The sequence below is a fragment of the Triturus cristatus genome, chromosome 4_2 (assembly GCF_964204655.1).
Source record: "Triturus cristatus chromosome 4_2, aTriCri1.1, whole genome shotgun sequence".
Classification (NCBI taxonomy): domain Eukaryota; kingdom Metazoa; phylum Chordata; class Amphibia; order Caudata; family Salamandridae; genus Triturus; species Triturus cristatus.
Window position 1 is genome coordinate 240,508,618 of NC_140586.1, and position 17,469 is coordinate 240,526,086.

The 17,469-nt window shown below is 47.8% G+C and overlaps 1 long non-coding RNA gene across 1 annotated transcript in view; it reads left to right on the forward strand.

The window, feature by feature from the left end:
- Window positions 1-3,135: 3,135 nt before the first annotated feature.
- The window catches only part of LOC146833534 (uncharacterized), a 391,947-nt gene continuing 377,613 nt past the window's right edge, over window positions 3,136-17,469 (forward strand). The window contains exon 1 of the long non-coding RNA XR_014960250.1: window positions 3,136-3,316. This is a non-coding gene — a long non-coding RNA (uncharacterized LOC146833534). The remainder of the gene's footprint in view (window positions 3,317-17,469) is intronic.

Below are 17,469 nucleotides of genomic sequence, written 5' to 3' on the forward strand. Positions count from 1 at the left end.
TACTGATGTCTGCTTTGCAGGTTGATATTCCATTGGTCTGATGTCTGAGGCAGGGTTTTGCTGCACTAGTACTGATGTCTGCTCTGCAGGTTGATATTCCATTGGTCTGATGTCTGATGCAGGGTTTTGCTGCACTTGTACTGTCTGCTCTGCAGGTTAATATTCCATTGGTCTGTTGTCTGTGGCAGGGTTTTGCTGCACTAGTACCGGTGTCTGCTCTGCAGGTTAATATTCCATTTGTCTGATGTCTGAGGCAGGGTTTTGCTGCACTAGTACTGATGTCTGCTCTGCAGGTTAATATTCCATTGGTCTGATGTCTGAGGCAGGGTTTTGCTGCACTAGTACTGATGTCTGCTCTGCAGGTTAATATTCCATTGGTCTGATGTCTGTGGCAGGATTTTGCTGCACTAGTACTTATGTCTGCTCTGTAGGTTAATATTCCATTGGTCTGATGTCTGAGGCAGGGTTTTGCTGCACTAGTTCCGGTGTCTGCTCTGCAGGTTTATATTCCTTTGGTCTGGTGCAGTGGTCTATTGTTATACTTTTTTTGCTGAACTAGTACTGGTGTCTGCTCTGCAGGTTTATATTCCATTGGTCTGGTGCAGTGGTCTGGTGTTTTACTGGGTTTTGCTACACCAGCACAGATGTCTGCGCTGCAGGTATTTATTACATTGGTCTGATGTCTGTTACAGGGTTTTACCTCACTAGCACTGGTGTCTGTTCTGCGGGTTTATATTCCATTGGTATGTTGCAGTGGTCTGGTGTTTTTGCTGGGTTTTTCTACACCAGCATTGATGCCTGCGCTGCAGGTATATATTACATTGGTCTGATGTCTGTTACAGGGTTTTGCTGCACTGTTGTCTGCTCTGCATGTTTATATTGTATTCGTCTGGTGTTTTAGTGGGTATTGCTGCACTAGCACCGGTGTCTCTGCAGGTTTATATTCCATTGGTCTGGAGTCTGTGTAAGGGTTTTGCTGCACTGGTATCTGCTCTGCAGGTTTAAATGCGTTTGGTCTGGTGCGGTGGTCTGGTGTCTTGTCACCTTGTTCTTGTTGCACTAGCCATGTTGTCTGCTCTGCAGGTTTATATTCCATTGATTTGCAATGCAATAGGTCTCGCAGTTACGAGAGTTTCAGCTATTGGCATTGTAGATAACAATGCCTTTTATTTATGTTTTTAAAACATAAAAAGGCATTATTATTTGCAATGTCAATAGCTCAATCTCGTTTTTTTTGCGATTATATAGCGGAACTCAACCCCAAGGTATTGGAGTGCTTTACATGAGCACGATGTTGAGCCCATGCTTGAAGTCGCCAGCTCCAAAGTCGTCACCAACGTTTTACAAGCACTTCCACTTTTAATTTTGCAGCCTGCGCGGCTGTCCGGGCATAATAAAGTTTCAATAGTGCAATGCAAGAAATAAGAGAGAGATAAAAAAAAAACACGAACGAGAAGGGAACACACAGAGGATCTTTTAGCGGAAATTCTGACTTCTAAAGGACTGGCATTGTTGCCCCCTCTCTGAATGTTCTGCCACTTCTTCTCATGATTCATGGCTGCATCTTCATAAGCGTCGTATCATGTTGAGATATCACCAGAAGTCATCCAATCAGAGGGCGTACGAGATAACGTTGTGGGGTGAAGGCTCCAGGGTGCCTGCTCAGCCTAATTAAATGTATTTTGAAGGGTACTTGTGTGAGAAAGAGCATAGCAACAGACACTGAAAACAACATTTATTAAGTCAAACTGCTTACATTATACAGAAAGCATTCAGAAATGAGACAATGCAATTAAAAGTCTTCGCTATGCTTTATATTTTAGCTGCAGGTGTGGAGCTACATCTCCCTGTGCCTTTCCATCACCAGCGGCAAATCACAGTCCATTGCAAATAAAAACGCAAAAGTAAAAAACATTGTAATTTTCAACACCAACAGCTCTAACTTTAACAAATGCGAGACCTATTGCATTGCAAATGCTTGTTTTGACTTGTATTTAAGTGGTTGTCTATTTACACACTTTTATACTATCGTGCAACTTCCTCTGTCTGTAAAGCTTGCCTTTTGTCTCGAAGTTTTGTCCTGAATTTTGACCTTCTGTCCTGAATTTTTGTCCTGAATTTTGACCCTTTGTCCTGAATTTTTACACTTACCGTCCTGAATTTGCACCCATGCCAGTTGGTCACCCTACTATTGTGTCCTTTCCTGTGATCCTTCACACCTTTCCCCAGGAGGGCAGAAGGCTGTCTTGTGGCCAGCAATGTAAATAGCCCTTGGAAAACTTGGGCAACAGAGTGGCAACTTTCTGAAGTTGCGATATACTCGAAAGCTACTGTCACAATCCACTCACCTGAACACTGCTAAGTTCCGATGGGGTGACGATGGACCCGGACTCCCGCTAAGGACCTTTTCTTGGTAGGAATGAATGGTATTAACACTGCCCCAGTGAAAGTTCCCAAGGGGAAGGGGGAATGGGAATGAGATACAAAGAAAGAGATGGCACAGGCTTTGCACGGCTCTCATTACACAGGACTGCCTGGGCTGGAGGGAGAAACTCTTGACCTCTGTAAAGAACAAGTTATGGTAATACACAATTTGATAAGCGAAAACCGATATTGAGTAATTACTTTTGCTAACTGGATAATTGATTACCCTTTTAAAACAGTCCTTGGGGATATCACTTCCAATTGTGAAACAGGGTTATTTTAGCTGATTTAGCAAAAAATTCAGCCTTGGTCCAAACCAAACTTGGTCTAGCTGAATCCAGAGTTCTTCATATTTTCAATGAAACTGTATTAACAAATCCTTAGATGGAGTTTTGTCTATCAAGCATAAATATGTCTTTTTCAAAATGAATCTGAGAGATAAGCTCTTCCAGGAGTGTATGCAAGACGCAATACACTCGCGTCCATTTATCTAACTGTTTCTTACAATTTAATGACGATTCCCCAAACTCATTAACTGCTCTTTTGCATCTTTCGTTACAATGTTTTAAACACTTGCGCTGGTCTTATTGCACCTGCCTTTTGAAAAGGAATTGGTTTACCTGAACGTCGATTTAGAACTGATCATCAGATGGCGGTTCGGTGGCAAGTTATTCTTCTTTTTTCTCTTCTCCTTTGTCTGTAGGAAGATTGAACCAGCATGGGGACGAGGTGCGCACCTGCAAGATGATCCGGGATCTGAGTGGTTGCCGTGGGGCTTGGAAGACGTTGGGCTTGGTGACGAGCAAGACAACAGCAGTTGCTGAGATGTGAAGAGCTGGAGCTGCTGTGAGAAGGTGCAGAGGATTCAAAGCAGGAGAAGTCTGCAGCTGAGGTGAGTGGGTTAGGGCAACGAGGCCAAGTGCTCGTTCCAGAGCCTGGGGGGTTTGAATACATAGTAGGTGCAAAGTGTGGTGCCGATGAGTCATCGGAAATTAGATTGGGGCCAGCAGGAACCAATCAGTGAGTCATCAGCAATTACTGGTAGGAAACAATTAGTGAGTCATAGGCTGGTACAATGACGTGAATGTCTCATAAGAACTTCTTCTTTTTCAAAGGTCAAGAGCCATCGTAGGGGCAACAAAAGCGCTAGTGAAAAAAACCAGACTTACTTGATTGTACACTACCAATGTCTTAAGAGGGGAGGGGGGGTCACACTAGGGACAATGACAGGAACTAGCGCAAGAACAGGACAACTGGGTCAGGACAGCTACATTAAAGTCGACTTGGGCATCAAGCCAGGTTCAGTTTAAGGATTCTTTGGATACATTGAAGTACCAATTTTTGTAGTCTCATGCAGACACAGGTGAGTTGTCATTGTGTAATAATGTACTTGCCAATGGGGCTATTAGCCTTTCTATAGCAAAAGTGACAATTTGGGGTGTTTACTGTTAGAACATTAAAAAAAATGCATGGTCTGCTTTTTAGGTCTCGCCTAGGCAGCGCTTGCGCTGTTTCTTCATGATATGCTATATTCAGGTATGGATTTGATGCTCCGCCCACTCTCCGCTTATCTTTTAATTGGCTGCTGTAACTGACCTTCGTAAATGTTGGCTTTTGATTTGTTAATAGGCTTATTAGTCCCTCCTTAGTACGTCCCTCTTTTCTGTTACCTTCCAATGAGGACTGACCCTTTTACATATGTTGTTACCCCATTTCTTTATTTACACTCTGTCAAGCAATATTTTCTTACATGACTTTTGCCTGCCTGCTGGCACTTCCCCCAACCCTGACTCATCACAGCATTTGCATCTCAGCAGATGCCTTCTGAGGGCGCAGTGCACTTCCCCCTCCCGCTTGTTTTGTTAACATTGTGTAATTGTATATATTCAAACATTGTTTCATAATATTTCTTATAAGTTTAATTCTTTTTTTTTAATCGTATCTGCCTATGCCAAGACTAGAACCCGGTTTCCCAGGGGCACAGCCTGCAGCTTTGTTTGTAATGCTGCATGTAACTCCCCGCACAACCCTGAGCCATCAGATGCTTCTAAGGGATCTTGTGCAGTGCTCTTCCCCCTCCTGCTTTGGCACACACGGCATTTGCAACTCACCACAAGTGGGTGCGGTGCACTCCCTCCTCCTGCTTTAGGTTGCACAAGCACCTTCGTGCAATGGCATTTGCCTTTTCACAAGCTTAGAAACGGTGCAAAATAACCATATTGTTTGTAATTGTCTTGTTTGTAATTGTTTGTATTTCCATAGTAACCGTATTGTTTGTAAACAGTTGACTAGAAGATTACACCCGTTCAAACACTGCCACCTTTTACTCGTTCCAGACCAGGCTTCTCCAACGAGTAGCTCGTGAGCTACCAGTAGCGCTCCAACTACCGATAAGTAGCTCTCCAGTGTGCAAACCAGCTTTTGCTTGGTAAAATTAATACGTGTATACCAAACTCGAAAGCATGTATTGGAGACAAAAATGTGTGTATTTTCAGAGCTCATAAACTGATCTATAGAAAAAAATGGCTGAATTTCTGAATTATATATTTGAAGTATATATTTGAGAGACAAATCATGCAGATTTGTGGAGACGTATTACTAATATTATTACCTTGATGCCAGGGGCATAACATCGATAGCTGGCATGTATTACCCACCTAGAGTCATTTCACATTGACAAAGCCTTTTTACATTACTACTATCAACCCTGCCTAATGAACTGAGGTGTTCCCTGTCAGCAATCTTACTTATGGTAGTCGCTAAAGTAATGTTGACTGATGTAGTCACTATTGTCTATAACACTAATAATATTAGTGGCTCAGGATGGTTTTCATTTAACATAAGTATCTCTTATTACAGTAAAGGTTGGCAACACCTGTTCTAGACACAGGCTTCCTAGTGCAAGATGGCGCCTAAACTGAAGACTGGACCATTGGTTCAGCTGGCACAACAGCCCATTTCACAAAGAAGCGCAGGTCACGCTGGTGTCAGTTGTAAAGGCCGTTCTTTTGGGCTAGATATAAATGACGTTGGTTGGCTCCAAACGCTGCGCCAATCAGGGTAGACTATTGACTGGAACTCGATGCATAACGCAGCTAAGGATAACGGTGTTGCCTTGCTTCCCCAGGTGTACTGAACGGTGTACTAATAACAGCCCAAGCACCTTCAATGCCCACCACAGCTAGGTTTAGTACAAGCTCTTACATGGGCTGCTCTGGGTTTACTTAGCAATCACATCCCAGCTCAGTTTCGGGTGCCCACAGCGCAGCACACCGGGCTCTGCTCAAAGTGCCCACAGTGACTAGGCGTGACTAGGCTCCCCTATGTAAGCTCACGTGCCATAGCACATTTGAGCTCTAATCCAGTTGCTTACTCTGCCTGGCACCTCCTCACACAATCAGGTGGTTACAGTGTCCAGCTACACCTAGACTTCGACTAGGGTGCCAGGGCATACGAAGGGCGTTCCTCTGGTGGTAACACTTCCTAATGTGTCTGCGCACTGTCACCCCTGAACAGCCGCTTTTGTGAAGAGTGACTTCCCCTCTAACCTCTTGGCACTGTTTTGAACATGAATCTATGTCATATAGCACCCAGGTACACAATAGTTCCTCTTAGTGCAGAATTGGGGTCTTCTGTGCGCTTTGCATCGGTAACTAGCATTGATTTTCAGATCACTAACGCTGCTGCGAGTTTATCCAGGACTCCGTGGCAGTGCTGCATTCTTGTTATTGTTAACTTCAGTGCTTGATGCCACTGCTGCTTGCTGCCAGCCTTCCTGCACAGGTGTACCTGTGTGTGCTTCTGATTTGATTCTATTGCTTTGTGTAATACTAGCCACAGGGCTCCATTGTGGTGCCGTGTGCCAAGGCGCCAGTGCTCACTGGTGGTTCATTGTACAGCTGGCCCAAGTTCTTGGTGCAAGGGCCACAGAACGCAAAGTTAGTGTTGTGTGATACTAGCCACAGGACTCGACTCCAGTGTTGTGTGCTGATGTCTGTAGGGATGAGTGGTGGTGCTGTCGACTCCACCTCCTCTTGGTGTGCGGTGTGTTACTGACTTAGGAGTTGATGGTAGTGTAATGTAAAGCAAATGCTGTTTCAGAAAAGTAAGACTTTTCTCCCTGAAATCACTTTGCCCCACAAACGCCGACTTTAGGCTCTTGCACCCTCCATTTGAGATGTATGTAATTACTCCAGATAGTTGGGACGTTTTTAGGTTTTTTTGTGAAATCACACTTTGTATTGTGGCTGGTGAAGAGTCAATGGGAAGCCTTATCATAGATAAAATGTTGCTTACACTAACTGATCTAGTATTCTAATTATTACTGATGTAGCAAGTGTATTTTTTTTACTGCTGTTATACTCTATTTCAAAACCATTTTTATAGAAATACACATTCATGTTTTTTTGAGGCACTTGGGACAGCCTAATGCACACCCAGAGATACTGCTCTGTTTGTTACGCCACATCGCAGGCGCATTATGCCACGCCCAGCGCCCTCTCAAATAGCGCCCACTTTATGGACGCGGCCCTTGCATTTATTAAATAAGATCAACTGGACTACCTCTGCAGTTCATCTTTCGCTGGCACGTGCCTTTGCTGTCTGAGCTGTAGAGGGTCATCTAGCCTTTCATTCTCCTCAGGCGGAACATTTGGCACTATTTAATTGGGTATTCCACAAATGTTATTGGTAACCCAGTTAGTGGCTGTGCACGTAAAATGGCTTATAATATCATCATTCATTGTAATATGGCTAGGTTTGAGTGCATTAAGGTAACCATGTTGTTCCTTCTTATATTTCACATGCTTTACTTAATCTTGTATTCCCTATGAGTGTTTGCTTTTTCCAGGATGTTGTTTTTTGTTGTCGGGTAGCATATTACTCTTGTCTCCCCTCCCTCATAACCTATTTCCCATTTTCTGGTTCTCTAGTGCCGCAAGGTCATAGAACGGCAATAGCACTATGCAAATATCATCACTCCACTGCAAATAAAAAAACAAAAGTAAAAACGTATTGTAATTTTCAATGCCAAGAGCTCTAGCTTTTAGTAATGCGAGACCAATTGCATTGGAAATTGTATTCTTTTTTGTTTTTCACCCAGCGCTTCATTTTTTTATCAGCAGTGCGCATCTCGTGGGGTTATTTTGGCAGCACGGCAGGCTTTAACAATAGCGGCTGCATGACTTTCTTTTTGTCTCTAGAAGCAGCCAAAGTCGGCCGCAAGCCTTTATATTCAAACCCCACACCTCGCCCCACTCCAGCGGTAGGTACGGCTCGCTAAACTCTATTTTTCAATATTTGATGCTTCTAGTAAGCAGCGCAGCACATGCAGCATGCTGCGCTGCTTACTAAAAGCATGAAATATTGAAAAAATAGACTTTTGCGAGTCGTGCTTTCTTTTCTTCTGCGCCACTTGACAAACTCTATTGGGTATTCCGCAAGCCCCCTAGAGAGAAACTGCGCGGCACTGGCCGCCTTGCCCGGGCTCCATTAAAAGCCTGCGAAGGCAGTTTGTGCAATTGCTGTGTACTTGTTTATTATTGCTGATGGAGTCGCTCTTAACCCCTTGTGTGCCCCGCCCTTTCCCCGCCCTGTGCCGGGCGTTGAATTAGCGGGCGGGGTTCATGACGAGATAGTCTCGTCATGGGCACAATGCAACCGCGGCCCATTACGAGACTATCTCGTCATGGGCACTCAAGGGGTTAAGCATTATTGGCTATCCCACTCCTTGAGCTTACCGCTGAAACCTCCATGAACCTCGTCGGCCCCTATTTTCAAAAGACGCAACCTGCATATCTGCCATGTCAGTGCGTCTGGCATTTGTTGAAGTTAGAGTTATTGGCATTATAAATACCAGTGTTTTTTACCTAGCCATGTTGCAGTGTGCAGTACCATATGTGGCAAATAGACGTCCTAGTTACGTCTTCTGGCCACATATGGTACTGCACTCTGAAATATGGCTAGGTAAAAAACATTGGCATTTCTAATTCTATTAACTACTACTTTACAGGGTGCAGTACCATTCGCCACATATGGTACTGCACCCTGCAACATGGTAGGTAAACAAGCATTTACAATACAATAGGTCTCGCTTTTTGTTGAAGTTAGAGCCGTTTACATTGAAAATGGCAATGTTTTTTACTTATGCTTTTTTATACCAAAGGCAATAGGGTTATACAAATATAATTACTCCACTGCAAATAAAAAAACACAAGTAAAAAAATTGTCATTTTCAATGCCAACAGCTCTAACTTTAACAAACGTGAGACCTTTTGCTTTGCAAATGCTTGTTAATATACAGCACCCTGTCTTAGGGCTCGACAGGCCTTCCTTAGGGATGACTTATATATATTAAAAGGAAGGTCTGGACTTTGTAATTGGTGTAAATGGCAGAGTCGAGTTAGCAGTTTTAAAACTGCTCTACCAGTCTTCAGTTGCAGACTGGGAGTCATGTTTACTTTGTTACACTCATAGTGGCACAATAAGTGTTGCAGCCCATGAGGGACACTGGTCCTGTGTACCCCTGGCACCATATTCTAGGGACTTATAAGTAAGTTAACTTATGCCACTTGGGCATACGCCAATTAAACATACACTTTTAAGGGTCAGAGCACTGGCACTGAGGTCTAGTTAGCAGGCGTTAGTGCACTCTCCGGGTTGAAAAACCAGCAGCATCAGTCCAAAACTTTGGGAGTGATCATGCAAAAAGAGGTATTTTCCTACAATTAGTCTTTAATATTGCATTCCGGTGTTTCCCTATGGAACAGCCCTCTTTGCTACAGCTATAGCTGTTGGGGCTTTTCACTGTAAGGACATGTGTAACATTAAACTTCTCTATGTCCTACTGTTAAATATGATGCACTCTGCCTTATGGGCAATAAGGTCTACCTAGGGGTGACTTGCAAATATTTCAAAGGAAGGTTATGGCATATCAAAAGGGGTTATTTTGGCAGGTCAAATTTGCAGTTTAAAATTGCACAGCCAGGCTACAGAGAGTAGGCCAGCAGTCATATTTACACTGTGACGGTAGTGGATGCACAATGAAGTGCTGCAGTCCGCTTATGACATTTAACTTACAGGCTCTGGGTCCACTTTTTTACCATAAACTAGGGACTTACAGGTAAGTTAAATAAGCCAATAAGGAGTATACCCCTTTGAACATGTTGAAAGGAGGGGCACTTGCACTTTATCACTGGTTAGCAGGGAAGAAGTGGACAGAGTTCTACAGCTAGCAAAAATATAGAGCCCAGCAAAAGGTCAGACATCTGGATTGACTACACAGAAAGTTGTATTTCCTACAACCAGCCAGTAAAGACAGCCAATAAAACTGCTTCAATTTCTCACAGGTGTCAGTTACCCCAAAACGTCCTTCATGCCCTATATCTGCTAAAGCATCCCTCAAAGACACTGGCAGGATAAATAGATCTGGTCTCATCATGCCTTGTGCAATAGAAAGCTCAGGAACCGCATGAGCATGATACCTTTATTCAGCACCAAGGCATTGTTCTTTGATCCGGTCATTTCTAATGTTTCTCTAATTATGTCATCTTTCTCGTAGGCTTCACGCCATTCCTTCTCACTTTATCTTCATATACCCAAACAGCATCGAAACCAGCCACCACACACTTCGTATCATTCATGCGTTTCTTTTCAGATTCTTCTGATTAAAGGCATGCGGGAAAAGTAATCAGCTCTGATATTCTACTCACCTGATAGGTAGTTAAAGGATAACAGCCTTGCAAGTCTTGGGGGGGAGGTGGGGGGGGGCGTGGCTTGGGCCGATGGAGCAAGCTCCCGTCGGCCGGCCGGCCGCCATCTAACATCATCCTGACGCCCTGAGCGAGATTGGACCCCCTCCCCAAGGATGTACAAGAGGAGCGGAGTGTATCCCAGGTGAAGGAAGTAACCCTGGAAGAATGGCAGAACGTGGTGAAATCGGCGGAGCTTAGGGTGACCAACTGGCATTGGTGCAAATTCAGGACGGTGAGTGTAAAAATTCAGGACAAAGGGTCAAAATTCAAGACACAAATTCAGGACAGGAGGTCAAAATTCAGGACAAAACTTCAGGACAGTAGGTAAGTTTTACAGACACATCAGAGGAGGTTGCGCAATAGTATATAAGTAAGCCCAGCCATATCCAAACATATTCAACCATTTGCAAACCTACCCATCATGTATCCTTCCATCTATCATTTCACTCACCCATCCATCCATCCACTCATCCATCCAGCCATTTACCCCTTCACCCATCCAGCCATCCTTTCACTTACTCATCCATCCACCAAGTCACTCATCCTTCCACCCATCCACCCTTTCAGTCATCCATCCATCCTCCCTTTCTCCTTCGACCCTTTCACTTAGCCATCCTTCCTTCCTTCCACCCATCCATCTACTCATCCACTCATGAATCCATCCTTTGACCCTATCACTCATCCATCCTCTCTCATCCATTTATCCTTTCACTCCTTCACTCATCTATTCATCCTTTTGTCCATCTACCCTCCCTTTCACTAACTCATCCATCCTTACATCCACCCTTTCACTCATCCGTCCATCCATTCACCCTTGCACTTATCAATTCATCAATGCATCCATCATTTCACTCATCCATTCACCCACTCACTCATCATCCACCTTTTCACTCATCCATCCTTTCACTCATCCATCCACCCTTTTACCCATCCAGCTACCCTTCCACCCATACATCCAGCTATTTACCTTTTCTCTCATCCATCCTTCCACTCACTCATCAATCCATCCATCCTCTCTCATCCATCTATTCAATCTTTCATTCATCCATTCACCCTTTCACTAATTCATCCAGCCATCCACCCATCCCTTCACTTACTCACTCGCCCACCTTTTCGTATTAATTTTGAGCTGAGCCTTTTTGAGAAGAGGCCCATCATGTACTTCACCCTCGCTGCAGGAGCCATTTCAGGACTGGGACAGAAACCACCCAGGGCGGAGACAGGATCCACCACAGGGGGGAGGGGGGGGGGCAGGAGCCATCACAGGCAGGGGGGGGACAGGAGCCACCACATGGGGGGGGCAGGAGCCATCACTGGGGGGGGGGCAGGAGCCATCACAGGAGAGGAACAGGATCCACCAGGGTGGGCACAGGGATGGGCATGCAGTATTCTAGTATCATCTTGGTCTCTTCCAGGGTGGGGTAGGGCTCCTCCCCCCCCCCCCCCCCGACAAGACAACGAGACAGGCTCTCTTTCTAAAATGTTAGTTTTGCCATCTCCCACTGTGATGTACAGTACTTAAAGGAGATACTCCAAGAGAACTGATTTAACTGATTGTGCTCCATACTTTGTTAATCAGTGTGGGTGTGATTGTGCCATTTCTTTATTTTATTACATTATGGACTGCAAGTTTGAAGAACCGAGGTTTGCTTGCAATTTAGTAACAGTAATTAAGCTCTGTGAAGAGAACCACGTGCTGCCTCGGGCCGATTCTATGATGTTTGGGGCCCTGGTCAGAAATGGAATGTGTGAGACGCCTCTAAATTGCAGAGACATGATGCATTCAGGGCTGTTTGCATCTGAATAGATGCCCCTGCTCCTGAAGCTGCAGCCCCTCCCTCTCAGTCACCTTCAAGCACCTCTTAACAGCTCATCAAGGGCGGAAGGTGTGAGGGTTGCCATCCCGCTGTGCCTCTCCAATGCTGCTGGGTATCTGAGCTTTGGTACTGCTTCGAGTCTGTTACACTCGACCCCAACAGCATCGGAGTCCAGCAGGGAGGTGGGTGGAAGCTGTGCCGGCTTTAGGGTGGTGCGATCGGTGCCCGGTTAAAATTACGGACAAATGGCGTCCGTTAAAGAATCCTTCACGGACAACGGACAGACGGCCGAAATTACGGACTGTCCGTGAAATTTACGGACGGTTGGTCACCCTAGCGCCGGAGCTGATCACAGCCTCATGGCGAGCCATGATGGCGGCACCAGGTGGTAGATGACGGAACCGGGAAAAAAAGCTAGGCAGTGGCACTGATCGGGCCGTGACTCGCTGTGGATGCCTCTCCTTCCGGCCCAACACAGGTCTTGGACTGAGGTCAGAGATTTCCCCGCCACCAGGGCTGCACTAGGGGGAAAGGAGCAGAGGCTTGGCTGGGACACCCTGAGTGCCAGGCCTGTGGTGGCGGTGGTAGTGGCCTGGCACGTACAGAAGAGTGCTGCACCAGCCCATGCGAGGTGAGAGAACTAGGGCACTGGCAATAGCGGGAGCAGAGACAGGCGGCTTGGGGGGAAGTAGAAGCGGACCCTTCCCCCTCATCCGACCTCCGAGACATGGAGAGAGAGAGGGCCTGGAGCCCTGAATGGCCGTTAGAAGAGGAGGGCAACAGTACATGGCAGGCTGGGAGTAGTGGAGAAAGGAGACCCGAGTCACGCAGTGGGATGCCCTAACTGATCTGCGCCCCCTGATGTCTGGTGCCTACTAGACCCTGGCCGAACCTGGTGACCGCGCAACAGAGGACTCCATTGAGGAACCCAAGTGGGCTGATCTGCGCCCCGGAGGACTAGGACTGGAGTGGGGCAGCGGGGTGGGGAAGATTATTCCCCCGTGCAGCTGAAGCGCTGGAGTCCGGAGGAAAGCGATGCGGGCTGGCGGGCCTAGGAGATCGGCTCGGATTCGGTGAGTGGGCCTCACAGCATTAGAAAGGCCAGACATTGAGGCTGGGGATGGCCGGAGCAGAGGAATATGCGGCAAACACAGAGCAGTGAGGAGCGGCCGCAGAAACGACGGGCTAACTAGGACTCTCCAGACGAGCCCACTCCTGGAGAACTATAGCCTGGACGTTGCCCGGGAAGCTCCGGAGGTGAGGAGCGTGAGTGCTGGGTACGGCGAAAACGGCAAGGGTTGCAGAAACTGGGCTATATACATGCTGGGGCACATACTAGAGCAGCAGAGATAATGGAAGGCCCTAAGCGGACACATCTAAGACCCTCCCCCCCCCCAGGCAATTCTAGCATGCGGGGATGGTGAGGCGGCCTGGTGGTACAGAAGGTGGCACGGCGTAAAGCAGATAGTCAAAGAGCTAGAGAGGGCGTGTACCTGGGCCTGAGCCTTGCTGTGAGCAGCGACGGCAGGAAGCATCTGCGCAGTGCCGGGTGAAGAGGCCAGAGGCTGCAGATCTGGAGTGAATGAGGACAAGGCCCCAAGAGGGAGGCTTACGTAAAGAGACCTAGAGCGGCCTGGACCCGCAGCGGCTATCAGAGAGCAGTCCTTGAAGCAGCTAGCTCTGAGGCCTTAATCCCAGAGTGGCAGAGAGGTCATCCCAGAGCGCATAGTCTGGAGAACTGCGTCAGGAGACGGAGGGCTCATACGCCTGAAGGTGAGACATTGGCGGTTACCCAAATTAGAGGTGAAGTGGTGTATTGGGTCAGAGCCCGGAGAGGACCAGAATCCTTGGACAGATTTGAAGGGGGGAGAAGCCAGACCTAGGCTGAGCGCCAAGACGTGTTGCAGGGGACGGCGGGACAACAATAGAAAGTTGCCACAGAGGTAAACGGGCACGGGTTGAACTCAAGTGGAGGGTAACACCAACCCATAGAGCACTGGCCAGATAAGCCGACCGCACAGACGGCGAGAGTAACCTGAAATCGCATGAGTACGCGTAGCGCCAGAAGTACCGCAGTGCGAGAGGACACCATGGGGAAGCTCTCCAAAAAGAAAGATAGGGCAGAGACCCTGGCAGGCAAATCATCAGATGAGAAAGAGAGGGCTGCGGCACAGATGGAACACTCTGGAGACCCCACGCTGTAGGACATACTGCAGGCTCTTACCTCCTCCTCCAGTGAACGGTTGGAAGGTAAAATTGACTCACTGAGCCTCGACATAGGATTGCTCCGAGAAGACCACAAAAAACTGGCAGGTCGGGTCAAAACAAATGAGGGGGAACTAGCTAAAGCATTGCCGGCTCTAGCAAAAATGAAACAGCGAATGACCGCAGGAAACTAAGGTGCATGTCCTGGAGGGCAAGGCTGAAGACGCCGAGAACAGGTCATGCAGAGGCAACCTGAGAATCATAGGCTTGCCTGAGAAAATTGAAGGTCGCAGCATGACAGATTACCTGGAAAAGTGGCTCAGTGAAGAAGTAGCGCCGGACGGCTTATCGAACTTCTTTGCCCTAGAAAGGGCACATTGCGTCCCTGCAAAGCCGCCTCTGCCAGAAACGCCACTGCGGGTGGTGATAGCGAAGCTCCTCCACTACAAGGACAGAGATCATATCCTTACCCAGGCACGCCTCAGAGGAGATATGCAAGTACAGAATTCCACGGTGCGAATCTTCCCAGATCTCTCCCAAGAAGTGCAAAGGCAGAGAGGATCCTACCGGGACATGAAGCAGAGACTGCGGCAACTGAACTACAAATACGTGATACAGTACCCGGCCACGCTGCGACTCACCTCAGGCAAGGGTACGGAGTTCTTCAGAACCCCCCAATAGGCGTAGGATTGGCTGGACCAGCATGGAGGGACAGAGCTGCCAAGAGACCCAGAGAAGAGAAGACGATGAGAAAACCGCTCCAGGAACCGGCGGAGCGGGAAAGAGACTCTGGCACCCACGCAGGAGGGGCACATCTTGAGCGTCAGAGTGTGATGCAAGTTGTGGCACTGATCAGCGGCAAAGCGAGGAGCCAGATGCCCCCTGAGGAGAGCGAGACTGCAGCAGAATCCGGTTCATAGCATGGGTCCAGCGACTCGGAGGCGCAGTGTGTAACACTCCCAGACGTCACTTCACAGACGGCGGATGACATTGTTTAGTAGGAGAGGACGATGGGCTGCGATGAACAAGTCTGGAATGCTACAAGGCGCTCTTGCCTCTGCAATAAGGTATGGGGGTGCTGCGGGGGGGGGACCTCGGACACTACGGAAGGGGATGGCGGCTGCAGAGAATGGGAGAGCAACGGGCGAGTGGCCTCCCCCCCTGTGATTGACTGATCAAACTCATGCAGTCACTTGCGGACATATTATACTAGTTTGGATGTTTTTTTTCCCTGCTTGTCCTGGGGTGTGGAGTTCGGGAAAATGTTTAATGTTGACTTGAGTTGCAGTGCACAAGAAATCATGCGAGTTCAAGTTGGAGGCGCACCCAGGCGGCGCAATACAGCCAGGGAGGCGAACAGGGCATAGTAATACCTAATAATGGCTGACAAACAGCAATACAAGTGTATGACATGGAATATCAGGGGCATGCATACAATGTCAAACCGTCACAAGGTACTCTCATACACTCGGAGTCAGGGAGTCCAGATAGCTCTTCTGCAGGAAACGCATTTAACGCAAAAGGAGGGTCAGGCACTACAGAGGCGATAAAGGGGGAAGCTCTTTTAGACCACTTATTTGGCTTATGCATGGGGGCACTAATATGGATTCAAGTGGGAGTCCCGTTTCAGCTGATGAGCTCACTGGTGGATCCGGAGGGCCGCTATGTAGCCATAAAGGGGCGACTAGAGGGTCGAGAGATTAGCATAATCAGCATCTACGCCCCCAATGTAGATCAGCCGGCTTTTTGCGAAGTTGAGTCACAGATTAGCGCAATATTTAACAGGTACTGCTATAGTAGGAGGCGACTTTAACAGCGTAGACAATAGACTTCTAGACAGATCCCACCCGCCATTGCGAAAGTCTCAGGCAGCGCGCGCCTCTCATGCACTTACTACTTGGAGACAGAGCTGGGGCCTGATAGATGCGTGGAGGACCCTATGCCTCCAGGAAAGGAACTTCTCATACTTCTCGGTAGTCCAGGAGGTACATGCGCAGCTGGACGCCTTCTTGTGCTCTGTAGATGCCCAGCGTTATGTCACTGCCGCGGAGTACCTTGCGCAAACAATTTCGGATCATAACCCACTAATTCTTACCCTAAAGTGGGCGCACCCAGCAACAGCGATTCCTACATGAAGACTGCGCCCGGATACCCTGGAGGACGATGTCTTCCGGGAAGAGATTAGGGGCGAAATAGCACATTATTTCGGACCCAAGAGGGAACGGCCACATCGCCGAATACGGAGTGGGACGCTTTCAAAGTGGTCCTGAGGGGCCAATGCATTACACGCGCTACGGGAGTCAGATGTGTCATCATGAGAGACGTAGAGGGGGCAGAGACTGCCCTCAGAGAGTTGGAATGCAGGAGACCAGAGCACCCAGAGCTTCAACAGGCACTCTTAGAAGCCAAGGAGGAAGTGGCAAAGCAGACAGAGAGGCTTAGAAGCTTTGATTACAAGAAATACTTAGAACGCACTCACGCTGAGAGGGACAAGTCTGGGTCGCTTCGGGCATGGCTGACGAACCCAGTAGGGGACCCCCTCTGGTGCAGATAGAGGATGAGTGGGGGGTTAGACACTACACGCAGAAAAGATCGACGAGGGGGCAGGACTATGAGGGCCTGGGGCCGGGAGCGGTGCAACATTTCATAGCACTGTATGCTGACGACCTACTGCTATTCTTATGTAATACAACGGACGAACTGCGCGGAGCACGTGACATGCTGGCCCGATTTGGCATTGTGTCTGGCCTTAAAGTCAATTGGCAAAAATCCAGCTTATACCCAATGACGCCGGATACCCTCGCTGCCTCATTTAGAACATTTGAATTGGGAACCTAGCTACCTACAGTACCTGGGAGTTAAAATATATCATGGAACGGCGGAATTACTGGAAGGTAATGTGGGCAGAGCGATACGATCAGAGAAAATAGCGATGGACATTTTGGGTATGCTGCCGCTGTCGGTAGCTGGGAGGGTAGCCGTCTTGAAGATGGTAACGCTGCCGCGCCTACTGTACTACTTTGGGGCTCTCCCGGTGTGGACCGCACAAGCGATATTCCAAGAGCTTGACTTAATGATTACAACATTCCTTTGGGGTGCAGGACGTAGGAGAGTGGCTTTGGCTTTATTGTGACGTCCCACGAAAGAGGGCGGGTTAGCGGTGCCTGATTTTGAGAGTTATTACGTAGCTGTACAGCTATACTGGCTGATCCAATGGCTGGCAGCGGATCGTAACCCTGGCGAAAATCCTGCTGCGAGTGCGTCAGAACACG